Source organism: Ostrinia nubilalis, chromosome 18, assembly GCF_963855985.1.
Source record: "Ostrinia nubilalis chromosome 18, ilOstNubi1.1, whole genome shotgun sequence".
In the NCBI taxonomy this organism is placed as follows: Eukaryota; Metazoa; Arthropoda; class Insecta; order Lepidoptera; family Crambidae; genus Ostrinia; species Ostrinia nubilalis.
In genome coordinates this window covers 4216306-4232643 of record NC_087105.1, presented here as the reverse complement: position 1 = coordinate 4232643, position 16338 = coordinate 4216306, and the positions used below count along the sequence as shown (strand labels likewise).

The window sequence follows — 16338 nt, the reverse complement described above, 5'->3', positions numbered from 1 at the left end:
GCAGCTCCCAATATTTGAATTTACGAGGAAACTCAAACAGCTTACTGAATGTTTACTTGGCACCGTATTGAATTGATTGCGATATTATTAATTAAGCTGGAAGATGTGGAAGTTCAGTTTATTATGTGTGGTATGTATATAAGATAGGAGGTGTTTGCTCGTAATTTACAAGTTAGACGGATTATGTCCTAACGCCCGTATTCACAAACGATGCTTGCTTAAGTGAAGCACCAAATCGAACGCACAGCGTTGAATAGAGCCCTGTGATTGGTTAGTGTGTCACCCTGTGCGTCCACGCGCACTGTTGAAGTCGGCGTTAGATATGTAAAGCACCATAATACTTTTGAATAGCCCTCAGATCATAGAAAGAGAATAGATATGAAGTCGCGCGTAACTACAACGAGAACCAGTGTCCCCACATTTCCCCCACCACAGCTCCCACACACACATTCAACTGTGTAAAAACAAAGCGACTGAGAGTCTACGACAACATGTGCAACCGGCTTAAAAGTGCTGTGATTGGCCAGAAGGCGTGCCTTCTGGCCAATCAATGGCCGCTTGACGTGACGCACACTTTGAAAAAAAGCAATTAGAGAGAAGAAAGATAAAATGGAGTGGATAAGATATCGATACTTTAAATCCTGGGGGCAAGGCTCGAAATTGGTTTAAAAAATGCTTGTATGAAAACCTTTTTATTATTATACGTTATTATTATGTTCTTTAACGATTTTTGCATGATAAAGGAGTCAGTTCCATTTTGTGTGGACGAAAAACTCAGAATCAATTATTGGGACTAAATGAAGTCACCTTATATTAATTTACCAAAGCTCAATGTCGTTATCGATGGAGTATAGAAGTTATAGACTGACAAAGTTTGTATGAAAAGTCATGGGTTAAGTAGGTACTTGCGATTTTTACCAGTATTTACAATATTGGTAATATATGATTATTTACTTTAATAATAATAACAGGATCACTGTAATTATTATTAACTACTATCGCGCATTAACTTTTTAATTATGGCGAAATTCGTACCGCCTTTGTTTATCAAAAATAATGCCTATATTAGGCTTTCAACTAGCTCTTATAGTAATTACATAGTTGACAGTTACTAATCCCTTCTACTATTGTTATTGTTTTTGTAAAAACTTAAAAATCGCAAGCAACTCATGATTTTTTCATTAAAAATTAGAAAATAGAAAATAATAATTTACTTCTATTTATCGATAATAGGAAACCGTATTAGAACACGAGCCCTGCACTATGTTACGACCGGCACATGCGGCCGTACTGTGTATTTTCACGCGTCAGTGGATATCGGAAGAAATAAAATACATTGCGCAGTAGTTACGCATGACATGAAGTGGTTGCTAACTAAATCGTCAATGTACAACGTGTTAGAATTTTTATCACCACTAATTTCGATATCGCAGTAAATGTCACGGCACTGAATTCGTTCGTAAAAATGTTTAGTTTTTTTTAGTTATAAGCAAAATACCAATGGATTTGCAATACTTACATGTGGTAAATGACTTCATTGTTCCTGTAGTTCTTCGTTTCACTTATGTTATTGCACGTTACGACGCATTATCCAACAATATCGGAGAACATTTCCTCAGTACGACTGAATCGCGACTAACCTGGCGTCGCGGGCGATGTTCGTTTCTGGGCATATCGCGGAGACACGCGCCACGCCCCCGTTTCACATCTATTCCCTTCTATGATCTGAGGAATAGCCGAAATGCGTGTCTTTCCGTCGTCACAGCTTAGACAATACTTATGGCATTATTGCCTGGTTATAGGCGCGCCCATGACCGTTGTAATAATACTGTGAGCTCTCCATTCTATACTTGCTGTATTTTTACCCGACTGCGCCAGAAGGAGGGTTATCTCACTATTTATTCATGAGTTAAAGTTAAAACCGTGTTTAATTTAACTAGGTATCCCTTTTCTTAAACAAAATAACAGTGCTTTTTTAAACGGTTTATGAACAAGAGGGTAAAAGACTTAACATTAGAGGTCAGAGTACGTTCTGCGTCAATAAAAGGTCTCGGGCGTCTCTTCAGCGCCTGTCAGCAAACATTCATTAGGGGAGAGGCACGAAAACACACAAGTGATTAACGGATTTGTCAAGAAAACAATTATAGGCGTTTGACAGTCGCTTCTCTTTCTTTGGAGGACGAATTCGATCTTGTATGTGTGATCTCTGTTCTGTTACCCTCCGTTTTGTATTACCATTTTTTACCAAGACACGTGTACGTAACAAAATATCTTTCCAAGAATCTCTCCAAGTTAGTAACCTAAGTTTACTTTCATTTAGTGAGATGTTAAGTAAATAGGAATCCTGCAGACATAGGTACTCTTAAATTATTTTGTTATAGCATTCATGGCTCCGCTCTTCGTAAAATTGCAACACCGAATGTCACTGATGCAGTCACTACCAGTACAACGCGCTATTTCGATACCGCAATCGATCGCAGGGTATACAGTACACAAAATCTTTAAAAGCCTTTGCTCAAAAGTGGCTTAGTATTGCACTATGAATAAACCTTAGTAAATGAATGAGAATAATGTAAAAAAAACTTAATATAATCAACTAGTAAGGTGATATCAAAACGTAGAAAGCACTCTACCGTTAATTCGGTCACACTTGTAAACTTTTTTGTCTTCCTTTCAGATCACCAAAGGATGAGGCCATAACTTCTGCACGGGACACACGGACAGCAGGTGCGTAAACATACAGTTAACACCAAAAACAAATTAAAACTGACCTTTATCTCTAAGAAGAAAAACAACAAGGGACTCGTTCTGTTGACTGTACGCTCAACTTTGTTGCTAAACAAATTTATATTTTAATGCTTTAACATAGGGTTGTGCTTAGACTGTCGATGGACAACACGATAAGTTTACCAAACACCTGTTCCTGACGCCCATTGGCAAAATCGGAAGAGAAATATCGCGTGTCAAATACGTAGTGTATTAAATTAACTGTCAATAAATATTATGCTTCGATGTAATATGAAATTAAGTATAACACTTGGAATGAGTATTAATTTGTTATTAATTAGCAGCAGTCAACTGTAATATTATTTCCTACATAAAATTAGATTGAAGATGTTTATTGATTCATTGATTTCTGTGTAGTAGTAATGAGATCTAATTAAACTTCAATTAATCTCCAGTCTATTGATAAGTACATTTTCGTTCCAATTATTTCAAGTACGAGTTGAAAGCACTTGAAAATGAGCACTATGTTCATTTAATTTTATCAGATCTGTGTAGGCTCTCGTAGGTAATTTTAATCATCAAAGGCAGCTGCCTTAACCCTTGGAGGTATTGAGGAGAGTACACCTGTCCCTTCTATCTTATCAATATTTTCGGCACGTACTCCGAGCTTCAAGACAAGAACACAACGAAATAAAATACGAAATGTCGACAGCGTACGCTTATATGCGCACGAAGTTGGACGCAATTTGTTTTGACAATATTGATCAAAGTAATCGCGTTACAAGTTAATTTAATAATAATAACAAAATTAATAAATAGTGGCTTCACGCTTAATAATTTATACGGATTTACACGACGCGTCGTGAACAATTCAATCGATCGGTCGTTATTTGTGTATTTATCCGCAATAATAAAAATAGATTTATTTTGTTGTACTAATTGTGTTATTGCAAACTGTTTCCTGTTTACTGCAGAGAGGAAAACTTACAAATTACTTTCAGTTATTTATAAACGTAAAAATAACTAGCTACAGCTTTTGTTTGACGAATACAATACTTCTTCAAGGGTGGTGCCATACTAGCTCGCGAGCCACGAACTTAGTTCTTCATAAACAAATGTAAAAAATAAACTTTAGTTATAGCTTCAATTCTTGACGAATAGGTACAATACTTTTCAAGGGTGGCGCTACACTACTCGTAGCTTACGAGCCACGAACGCGCTTCGTCATACAACATCCGCATAATGCACCGCGTGCATGACAATCAGCTATTGTTTATTGTGTGTGCTCCTTTAGAGCCTGCCTCCATTCAAGGGCCTCAACCTTTATAGATTTTGGCCTGGAATATACTCGTACAATACCTTTCATACAGGTTGGTACATTGTGTGTAGAGGGCTAGAGTTTCTGAGGGGATAACACAGTGGTAGGCTAATTAATCCAGCTAGTAGCTATCTGTGGGTCTAGACAAAGTGCAAATTATAATCGCAAACCAGTCGATAAGTGGTCGAAAAGCCCCTTTTTTGTATGGAGTTTTGACGGATTCGATTTTCGATTCGATCAAAAAGTGCGTTTTGTCTAGGGGGGCTGAATCATTTACCTACTCATTACTTAAAAATCTGACGAGCTAACGGAGATAGTAATTAAAGTTGAAAATCGTCCCGAATCAGGAGGCATATTCTAAGAACTTTAATCTCTGATCACACACCATAAAACTTGACTCTAGCTAGATCGATAGTCTATCGGATCACACTCCTCAACCTCAGCAGTCAAATCACGACGTCCAATCATAAACTCTTCTCTAACTGTACGTCAAAATCTTTATATCCCACTCGATAAAAGCATAAAATCATTTTTATTGTTCCCGATTCAGCTGATAACGGGTTATTGCTTCAAGCACATGAACAGTGGAGGACAGTTTGTATGACAACAATCATCCATCCATTGTCCATTGTTTACGTAAGTGCCGTAGAGCTTCTGCCTCCGCCATGACTGTCCCATCCCATACAATTTTCCTGGTTGTATTCACTATGGTGAAACTCACACATGAGAAAGGCTTGTATAGTTTACAGTTAACCACCCAGTGTCCGCAGCTAACGTCCGAATAGAGATTGGTCTCTTATAGAAAATCTTCGAAATTATTTTTAACTTGAGTGTTAAGTGTGTGTATTCTATCCCTTATTTCGCTCCGTCAATATTTATTTATGTATTTTTGGCTATTCAAGGCTAGAATTAAACCCAGGTAGGTGCAAAATCTACCTGGGATCTAGAAGAACCTTTTTTTCTCTTACGAAATGGGGACAAGGTATTTATAATGTTATTTACCGTAACTATTGAGGCTAGAAACCTGAGTAGATTCTTTGGCTCCATGCCAACATAACATAACAACCTTCAACCTTCGCTGTTGCCAAAGTTACTGCTCATCCTAAAAGTAAACGTGCCTAAGCTTCAGACAGATCGTAACTACACCCGCGTCTTGGATTTAACGTACCCAATGTCAGCATTAATAAATAGCCACAAAAACATTAAGAGATCCGGCTCAATAGCTTATTATCGATCAAGAGTCCCGATACCTGTCATCCGCTTTGTACTGGAGAGAAGTCGAATCTTAACTTCGAACTCCTCCTAAATTCTTCTGATTCATTTCGTTCCGGGTCCAATGACAGATTAACTTTCCTCCGGGATCTTCATTGGTTGGGTTTTTATTGGCGGTCAAGCTGTAGATCCTGGATACACAGGAGTTGCAGCGGGAATAGTCCCGAGAGGTGAGGATAGTCCCGTTATCCCGTAAGTCCTATCGATATCCTACCTAACTGATTTTCGAGATCAACATAGAACCCATAGTTCGGCAGCTCCAACTCATAAGTCGATGGTAAAACTATCGATAGCTCGGCATCTCTAATTAACATTAGCCACATAAACCATCGCAAAGAAACCCGAGGGATGTCGGACACGGAACACATCCGCTGCGGCCGGCCGCGCGCATGACAATCGACTATTGTGTGCGGGGAACATCTGCCTGATAGTATACACTTTTCGTTTAAAAAGCTCGGTTTAGAGTGCTGTAAGTAAATTAACCCTTTGAAAAATTTGTATGAAAATTTAAAAAATTAAAATGATGATATCAAATTTCTGACTTCACCATACCATTTATATGACCATGTTAACATGGGCTAGTGTCGGCTCATATACCCATTTACCTAACACCCTGTATAACCCATTTCAGATAATCTGGTTGATGGTATTTTTCTGACAAATCATCACAATAACGTAATATAATGACCATAATATGAAGATTCCTATGAGTATAGTAATATGATACGATCTAGCCACGTTCGGACATGCAGCTTAGTGTGTCTTCGAAGCACTGATTGTCCTTGTTATCGGACAATCACGTAATCGGTTCCATTCAATGTCAACACCAATAAAAATTGAAGGAAGACTCACAAAATAACAATTAATTTATGAATGAATATAATAAATTCTGCATAAAGTCGCCTGCGTCCACTAGTTCTAAATAACGTTGCTTATGAGTAAGGATATTCCAATAACACATTACCTGAGTGCCACTTCCTTTCGATTAGTCATCGATATGAATGGTTATAGAAACCAACTTCCTTACGACTTGTGTCCTACTGTGACCAGGGATACACCGCAATAAGTAACGGGTAATACAAATATTAGGTATTTGTTGCCCATAGTGGTAAAAGGAAATGAGGGACACTCGGTGAGGTCACGACACGTGTTTGTTCCTTTCAATGTGCCCCCATTCCTATTATTACGTAAGAAAGAGATAGGATTACACAAAAGTAAAAAGTTCAGTTGCTTTATAAATAACGAATCCTAGATTGTTTGTCGTAGGTTATAAAACTAGTAACGATTTATTAATTTACCAGCTGTGCCCTTACTCGACGTGCTGTCTAATTTTAAATCCATTTCAAGTCACAAAATCACCAGCTTCTACAGCTGATATCCATTTATACCATCTGGAAAGCTGGAACATAACCCATTAACCGTAGACAGGAATTCATGTTTCAGCAATGTGTATCAAAGGAGTGCATCCCGCAAGTTTGTGAAGGAGCCGGTTCGATGCACGCGTTGACAGATTTGTTGCTCGATTTACGGTAACTGCAGACCGATCCGGTGATAAAAGTAGATTGTCGCATGGCTGTGAATGAAAATGTGCTATTTGAAACTTTCCGATAAGCATTAGTAGACTTGGAAAATAATTAGAACTGCATTAGGTAATGGATTCATCAATTCTAATGACATCGGAATTCGGAAGGTATCTTTCGAAACCAACTCAAATAACAGATTCATCAATTTCATTCCGAAATTCATCTGCAACACCGATTCAATCTTACTTAACCCATTATTCGTAAAAGGAATTATTTTTTCGGCAATGTGTGTAAAAAAAGCTTTGACGCGTTTTAGACCGCGTTGAAAGATTTGTTGCTCGATTTACGTAAAGTGCCGACTGATCCGGCGATAAAGATTGTCGCAGGACGTGCCTGTGAATGAAAGTGTACTTTTGAAACTCGAATATTAAGCTAGGCAAAAGTTTAAAGTCACATCTGACGTGAAAATTTTCACGTTTAAAGCAACATACAGTACAATTACCTACATAGATAGTCGTTTACTAGATCCACAAAAATGATTACTTAAGACGGAATTTAGGATTTAAACTCAGAGTTTATACACGTATGCTGAAATATGAAGCTTTTCGCAAACCACGAACACGAACTTATCGTTCAACTACTATAAAATACGTCCTGTATTAAGATCCGCCGAGGAAGCAACACGCGAGTAGTTACTCAAGCCGCCGCGGTTCGATGCACTGCGTTTCAGGCTCAGTTGCCAGATTTGTTACTCGATTTGTCGCAGCGCCTGTAACTGAAAATGGGTGACGTGAGATTGCATTTTACAGTACTGAAAAATGTACTGTAAAATGCAATCTCACGTACGCTTAACAAATTTTAAAATTACAGTCTGTTGGGATAAAATGGAGTATTATTTAGGAAATGTAATACAATCGACAGTACCTAATGCAAATCAAATCAAATCATTTTATTTGCGAACATGGGCTTACTACATATAGTTAGCCCATGTAGTAGTACAAGTTTTTAAGTATCTCCATCTTCCACCTTAAAATAGAGACGGAACCTACTAGCTACATCAGTCGGCATTATTTATCTTGATTTACCGTTGTTTGTACAAATTCAAAACGATGACAAGACTACTTATACCTACAACCACTTGTTTCTAAAGCCTAAACTTTAGATATTCCAATAATTTACTTAACAATGGCAATGTCGTGGTAACCTCAACATAGTTGCTCCCTAGAATCTTGTAACTCAAAGGGCTCAACTCCAATAATTTACTTAACAATGGCAATGTCGTGGTAACCTCAACATAGTTGCTCCCTAGAATCTTGTAACTCAAAGGGCTCAACCAATCAAGCAACTAGTCTGCGACGCAACGTCGTGTCAGCACTGTAGGAAATTAGGTCGTGAATGTTCAAGTGGCGGTCTTCCCAGCCCTCCGGCGAGTTAAGGGTTAACTCGAACAAGACTCCTGCGACTACGGGCTTTTCAAGTGAAAGTTCGTTTACGAGACGATCTTAGAGACCCAATGGCAAACATACCTATGTTAGGTGCACTTAAACAGCTGTTGTTTGTTGTGATGATTCGGTGTATGAAATTATTGCTATATTATGTACTTATGAAAGAACATTTTCGGTATTTTTTGGCAGTGGCAGGACCTTACTATTCATCGTATTTACAGAAGACTCGTCAGATCGTGCTACTAACTCATCTTCTCGCTTTCATTTTTACCCCGAGAGTACCCACGATAAAACTCACATTTAAAAACGAAAGTACATAATTAGGAACCCCAATACATAAAAATCAATCGGTCCGTATTCTTCAGTCAATCAATGAGAACATCTCAAGTCCACTCGAAGTTGAGGAGACGAACTGGGGCGCAGTCGAGTATCGCGAGAGTAAGTCCTAGTGGGTCAATTATACCCCAACGCTTAAGGAGGGTTAGCGGGCTTAAACGGTTATTTGCCGACCCTTTGAAGCCAGATTACAGCCTAGGTAGGCCTTTAAAATATCTGTTTTTAGTCATTATGTCATAACAAAGAGGCTTGATATCGATCAAGTAAACTAGGATTCAGGTAGGATTCAGGTGCCGCGGGAGTAAGTCCTGGTGGGTCGATTATACCCCGGGTTAGCGAACTTCCTGAGGAAAACCATGTTATAATGGAACTCGTGGAAATCTTAACGAAATTGAAGCAGGGAACTGCAGAAATCTGGGGTTTCTCAAATGGTTTTTCGTAAAATGTGAAAATAGATAGTTTTCAGTTATAGACTTCCATGAAAGCTTTGATGCCGCTTCACACATAAATATTAAATAAACAATTTGACTCACATGCCCCTATTAATAAATTTTGCCAAGTTTTCGTGTTACCCGCGGGTGTGGTTGTAATTTCGCTAGCATGCGTACGTCTGACATTTGACCTAATTATTTTTACTGGAAACGACGATATGTTCCATGACCTAATATGAATTATTATGCTACCCTTGATTTCAGCACTAATTAAATTAAATTCCAAACTGCTAATGGTTTGTTTATCTAGCACTTTAATGGCGTTAATTATTATATTAAGGTTTAATTATGATGCAAATTGTAGGTGGGGTTATGACGCGTGACTAGGGTTTCTGATTTCTCGACTTATTTTTTTTCTCGAGTTTCGAGAATTCTCGAGGCCAAAGTCTCGAGTTTTCTCGGGTCTCGAGTCTATTAATGAAAACTGTTGAAATCGGTTGAAATTTAATAAAAACACAGGTTTTTTTAAATCTAATATACCTACTTTTATGCACAACAATCAATATTAGAATTTAGTACCACTTATTTTGGTAAGGAAAGAAACAAAAAATAAAATCTTCTTTCATAATTAATATTTACTAATAATCATAACAAAAGTCATAAAGTCTCGTGTACTTTAAGGATAAGTAACAATAAAAACCTAGAGCAACAATTGAATCACTTGTTTTCTAAAGAACACAAGTCCAAATAGCAAAATTACGATAAATAGTTTTTTATGAACAAAAAAAAACTTTTTAATAAATTGCTTACAGATATGGACTTGAATAAATTTTACGAGGAGGCACGAGTACCTAACCTAACGTCTAGTCTGTTAGGTAAGGTAACTGTCTAGTTAACAAGTTTTTCAGTCTTTAAATCAGTCAGAGTTAAACATACATAATAAATATATTATCATACTCGTTGGTGAACATTATTATTACTTAGTTTCGATTGAGATCATTACTTGCAAATCAAATCAGTAAAAAAAGGAAAGACAAGGCCAGTCTTAAAGCAACATTGACCTATTAAATAATTTAAACCTTACTTTTGTATAAGATAATAGGCTTTCAAGAATATTAAAGCTTCAAAATCGAAACTCGAGAATTCTCGAGCTCCGGTAATTTTTTTCTCGTCTCGAATGAAGCCAAATTTCTCGAGTTTTCTCGAGTTCGAGAAAGCTCGAGCAGAAACCCTACGCGTGACGTAACGTGTATTTGAACTGAATACGATGACACAACAGTAGATTTTTTTGTCAAAAGATAAGGAATACACCCAAAAGAATACAAATATAAAGCATCAGTTCACAGTATTGTACGGGGATCGAATATGCAACATCTAGCTTCCTCCATCATATTACGATAATTCGATACGTCTTTCGGGTATAAATAGTTTTAGTATACTTATTAGAAGTCATATTCGCTAGTATTCTTAATGTTCCTTAAAATGATCAGGTCAAAGGTCACCAGGTCACCGGGCCAGTGCTGAACCCGTTTTAACCCAATTTGGCTGGCTGGGAATACTCGCGACTATTCTCGACTTTTCCCAATAATGCATTTATGTTACGGAGCTATTGAATCTTGGACTATTAAAAGCTAGAAACTTAGGCTGGGTTATACCATCGTACTTTAAATTTAACAAACGTCAAAAATCTGTCAATCTCCTTTCGCTTTCGCTTATAGTTACGGTTAGGTGGTGCACTGGTGCATGAATATATTTAAAATAGATCGTTTGTCTTATTTAAAAGAATTTATATTCCTAGTCCTACCATGAAAGACACAAGCAAGATCTCTAAAATGGTAAAGCCGACAACGCATAATTTTAAAAGCTACATGCTTATCTATTATTATCCAAAATAGATCCTATATCTTAATTAAAAGAGTTTATTTTCCTGCCATAAAAGACACAAGGCTCCTGAAATGGTTACATCGACCGCGTATAAATAATCTAGAATTCTAGACAAAATCGTTCAGTACGCTTGCCGCATATTGCTTTACCCTATTTCCAACTGATAAATGTATATTTATACGATTAAAAATACACATAAATTGTTTCATACAGCAATTTGTATTACTAGTAGCAACCAATAAATCTTGACTAACCAATAAAACCAGCATGTAATCCACTTCAAATGCCATAACTTGAGAGAACTGCAGCTAAGTGGTCTTTAAAATTTGATGGACCTGGCTCTATTATGACTTACCACTTACAAATGATAATGTATTCCAGACACCATAAATTACACCCTATATCCACTGCTGGAAGGTTACCCTGGAATGTCAGGTCCTTACGAATGACATTTAATTTTGTTTTAAATGGGTGCGAATGCCCTTTAAAGAATGCGCCTTTACGACGGCATGTCAAGCTAACCACTATAGCAACTTATGCAGTTGTAACAAGTGCGATTTTGCTGTAAAATGTGTAGTATGATGTGCTGTTGACTGCATTTTAAAAGCACTTCGCAGTCTATCTAATATTGCTGGAATCTTTCCCCTTTGAAGAATATAGACTTTCTTGAATATTCTACGAGACTATCCTTCCAACCAGCTGTTTGTTGAGAGTTTAAACTCGCGTTTTCCTTTAACGAATAATTTATTATTTTTAATGCTTTTATTTTAACTCATTTATTCTTATGAACATACTGACTGACTTTCAAAATTATTATCTTCCATTTATTTAGGAGTAATTGGTTTCAGTTGAAGTTACGAGTGAAACGACCACCTATTTGCTAAAATAAGTGTTTATTCGTATATTACACCTATTAAAATTTGTTTAAAACCTATACAGGTAAATTATTTTTTTTCTAAATTCGTATTAATTCTATACCGCCTACTTTATTCTCAGTTTGGCCCTAAGGTTGACTGGCAGAAAATGCCGAAAGGCATTAAGTCCGCCTTATGTACACCGTTCTATGTGCATATAAGTTTTAAATAAAAAATAAATAAATAAATACAACGAAATTCAATCACTAATACCTACTACCATTTCTTTAGGTTGAAACTCAGATCATAGAAGGGAAGGTTGAAACAATAAATAAATACACTATAAAAAAGATATTTTTTAAGCAGTTGAAATGCAATTCGCATACCTACCGCAATCTAGTTAGGTTTAGAAGCCAAGTTCTCAACACAACTTAAAGGAGTTCATATACAAGATTTCATTCAAGAGTCTTCATAAAGTCCTTCTTTCTTAGGTAATACTGAAACTGAAAAGCAAGCTAAAAGTCCCTGGCCTTAACTTAATTCCGCCCAAGACAAGCGTATAATTAATCCGTCAATAGAGGTGCAATCAGATAAAAGTACTTAAATAAAGACCTCATTGTCTGAACAGTATCTGGCTGGAAATCTTGGGCTCCAGCGGAGTCCCGCTTACATTGTCCCGGTCGCTAGACAATGGAACTAGACTAGATCTACGGACCAGACTCTTTATCTACCGACAGGAACAGTTTGGAATACCTATGCTATGCGAGATTTTCCCAAGAATTTTTCAGCAGTAGAAAAAGTTGATTGAAATTACGACGGTCATTTTTCAACATCAAGTTGTTGGTTTACAACAAACAAAGTTCCTCGCCTTCTTAATGATGTTGGGGTTATTCTCTGACAAAATTTCTTCAAAAATTAAAAAACTTCCTGCTATAACCATTACAAATTAAAGTCATTGAAGTTAAGGAAAGTAAAGTCTAGTGTGCTAATTAAAATGTTAAATGCATTAAGTTATAGATCGTAGCTTCTTAAAATTCGATGTATGTTTAGAGTGTAACTTCAGGGCCCAGGGTCTGATAACTACTGATAAGTGATAATGAAGTTCTCACATTATCTTTTCATAAAGAATTTAGACCGTCGTTTCAAGAGAAACGCTCATTACATAATTTACTTTTCAGCTGTTACTCAACCTGACATGAAGAAAGTTTTCGATAGCATTTTCCTAAAATAGACTGTATGATTGATTAACTGTTCCAAAGTTAATAGTCCAAGTTCAGATTACGATTTACGACGTTTGTAAATCATATTACGGGACTATTCCCACCTCTCGTTCCCACAGCTGCAACTCCTGTATAGCCAGCTTGTTATAAATCATATTCTCAAACACTGCGGTTTATTTCTGTCGTAGCCGAGATGAATATTTTACCGCACGACTTACCATTTCTTTCTCCGTTCCCGTTCCCGCTAAGTAATGTTTTCGCGGGTACGGGAGTGCTTTGTGGCACAATCGCAAGCCCATTCAAGCCGGCTTTTATGCGAGGTTTCTCTGTCGTGCCAGCAGCCAGACAGACTGAGTTCGCTCGAAGCTACGTTTTGCTTTGCATCCACGTAATTATTCCTAAGTAATTGTGTGCATGCTACCATTCATAATTGACGTGAGAGAAGATATTTATTTGGACTAGAACGTTATTTGCTTTACCCTAGAGTCCAGAATCACCCATACTTGTACTGCGAATACGTATATGTAGGGGGAGTCCGGGACAGTTTAGCAGGTGGGAGACAATAGCCACTGCTCATAGAATTTTTATGGAACTAAATATTGCGACGTAGCCACACTTCTTAGACTCCATAGGCGCGTCCCACCTCGCTCACGCATTGCCGTTGCGATTGGTAGTTTGGTTTAGGAGTGACAAGTGATAACACATTTTCGAGCCCAAAAAGTAACTTTTTTCAATTTTCGATATTTGATTTCAGTTGTTTACTATGAATAGATTCCAGCATTTCATTTATATACATCGTAAATGTAATTATCCAAGTTCCATTTACGGTAGACAGGTTTTACTTAAGTGTTATAGTTTTTTATAAAAATGTAATAATGGACAGCTTGGCCTGGGGTGGGAGACATTACCCTGGTATCGGGAGGAGACTTTACCCAGGGTAATCTGGTACTTTTATTGCATATAATCATCCAAAATGCCTTTCCAATATAAAAAGGAACATCTAGAAAATCGATGGCTCCTACGTATACTGGCGTAAGTGAAAAAAGTAAATTTTACAGGAGAGCCATTTTAGTGGCCAGAACCATATTTTTGGGTCATATCTTCTGACCTACTAAAACGAATTTAATGAAATTTCACATTTAGCCTTAACATGTAATGCTTTTGCTACTGCTGTTATCAATTTTTATATTTTTCTTATATATTTTGAGATTTTACGCATTGCCCTTTTACGTCGGCATATTTCTATAATTTCATGTATATTGTTCAACGTAAAGAGACTTAAATGACAACGTAAATATAATATTTTAAGCGATTACTCTCTTTATTTATGCATGTAATTATTTTAATTGTTATCATGTGCTATATCAATAATAAATCAGTTAGAAAAAGTCGTTTAATGTACCGTTTTACGTTTTAACGCAAATACGCCCATATACTGTGCTCGAGATTTAGTTCGGTCTTTTAACATAATGTGTCATATTTTAAAAAAATGTAAATAACTTGAAAAAATCGAATTGCCTAAGGCGGGAATTGAACCCACGATGCCTTAGGCAGTTCGATTTTTTCAAGTTATTTATAATTTTCAAATTAGTTTGAGATGCGACTCTTAACGCTAAAAATTAAATAACTATATAATGTGTCATAATTTATAAATAAAACAATGTGCTAAATATTTTCATGGCTTTATTTAAGATTTGGATTATAAAAAATATATGTTTATGTAAGCAACTACTCGTATAGATTGACGAATCGTATGATTGGGCTTTATACGTGGCGTAGTTTTGCACATACGCCTATTTGCCTAAAATTTTATTTTGTATCTAATGGAAAAAAAAATTTTTTTTCTTACTGATGTTATAGATTAGAGCAAAGTGAAATCATTGCTTAAATAATTGGAAAAAGGCGTAAGCGGCAGTTTCGCCCTTATACGTAGGAGCCATCGAAATAGGAGCAATTTAGATCTGTCAGTAATAATAAATGCTATATGGGTATGTAACATTGATAAAGGAAAATTAGAGGTGTTGCCCTAGTAGAAACCAGTTTATCCAGATCAACCAGTTTTAATAGAAAAAACGTTGCTGATTTTTTTCAAAACCTCAAAGAATTAAATTGTTACACATTTTCATTCAAGAAGATTAAATTTCTTTATAGTATTATAATTTTTAGTGACTATTTTGCTTATTTTTAAACCCGGGTAAAGGCTCCCTACTTGGGGGGTCAAGTCTCCCACCCAGGCGGGAGATATTAACCAAATATCACTTTGGTTAAAATTGTTAATTACTCTTAAACTAATAATGATGTATTAAACTTTCTTAGAAGAAAATATAGCTAAATAATGTAGCTTAACATACAATTAATAAAAAATAGCGATTTGTAAGTATAGAAATATTTATGAGCATTTTAGTGGAAGGCGGGTAAACTCTCCCGGACTCCCCCTAATAGTATTTCGCCACATGCCTTTTAAAATTCTGAAGATGTGGTTAATTCTTAAGAATACAATTACGATTCCAGATATAATTTGGTTGACTGCATTAAGAAGCAGTCAATCGTATAAAGCAATGTTCCCAATCATCGAAATGGATTTATAATGAATTTACAGTTGACTGAACTCTTGCAGTTTATCCCAGCTCAATTCGATTCCCATCAAATAAACAACGTTTGCTCTCTAAATTGCCCATCGCGGGGCTAATACTGTGCTAATACGTCGCATGCAGAAATTAAAATCGTTCAGAAGGTCCTTTGCCCTTTCTATTGTTCTCGATTATTTTAAGTATTTGCTCTTTATTGAAGACACTAGAGAATCGGCGGCCATTTTAGTCGAAACTCGGAGGTGTGTTGTAAATTGTGATAGAGAGGATAAATAAAAAAAAGATTTCCAAGACGTTGCTGCTACGTTTAATACTTACCGTGGATTATCTATCTGTAGCAACATCATTTAATGTCAAATCAATGTTTAATGTATTGTAGAATTTTAGAGGAGCAAGCTTACTACGTGTCTCTACATTATGTGGCAAGTCACGGGTTAAATGCTTTATTCAATCTGCGGACGCCAACGCAATTGTTTCTACTAGCTTATTACCACCCTCTACTTCGTGTTCTGCTAATGCATTCTATTCCTTAACACTGAGCAGTAAAGATTGGTTTAGCTTCAATAAATCTGCATCAACATGAGGATGTCATGCAGCTATGTCTGGTACATTTTTCTGTACATTAAGGCTTATTTTTCTAGGTCACTGAACAATTTCGTAGATTAGAATAGATTATAGCGATCATTCTAGAAGATGCGAGTCGTATCATTTAATTTAACACGGATCATTCCCTAATGCGA

At 36.5% G+C, this 16338-nt stretch overlaps 1 protein-coding gene across 1 annotated transcript in view; it reads left to right on the top strand.

Annotated features, from left to right (window-relative positions):
- Nucleotides 1-16338, top strand: part of LOC135080854 (myosin-I heavy chain) — a 110585-nt gene that overhangs the window by 19696 nt on the left and 74551 nt on the right. The window contains exon 2 of the mRNA XM_063975581.1: nt 2678-2727. The gene's annotated coding sequence lies outside the window, so the exon portion shown is untranslated. The remainder of the gene's footprint in view (nt 1-2677; nt 2728-16338) is intronic.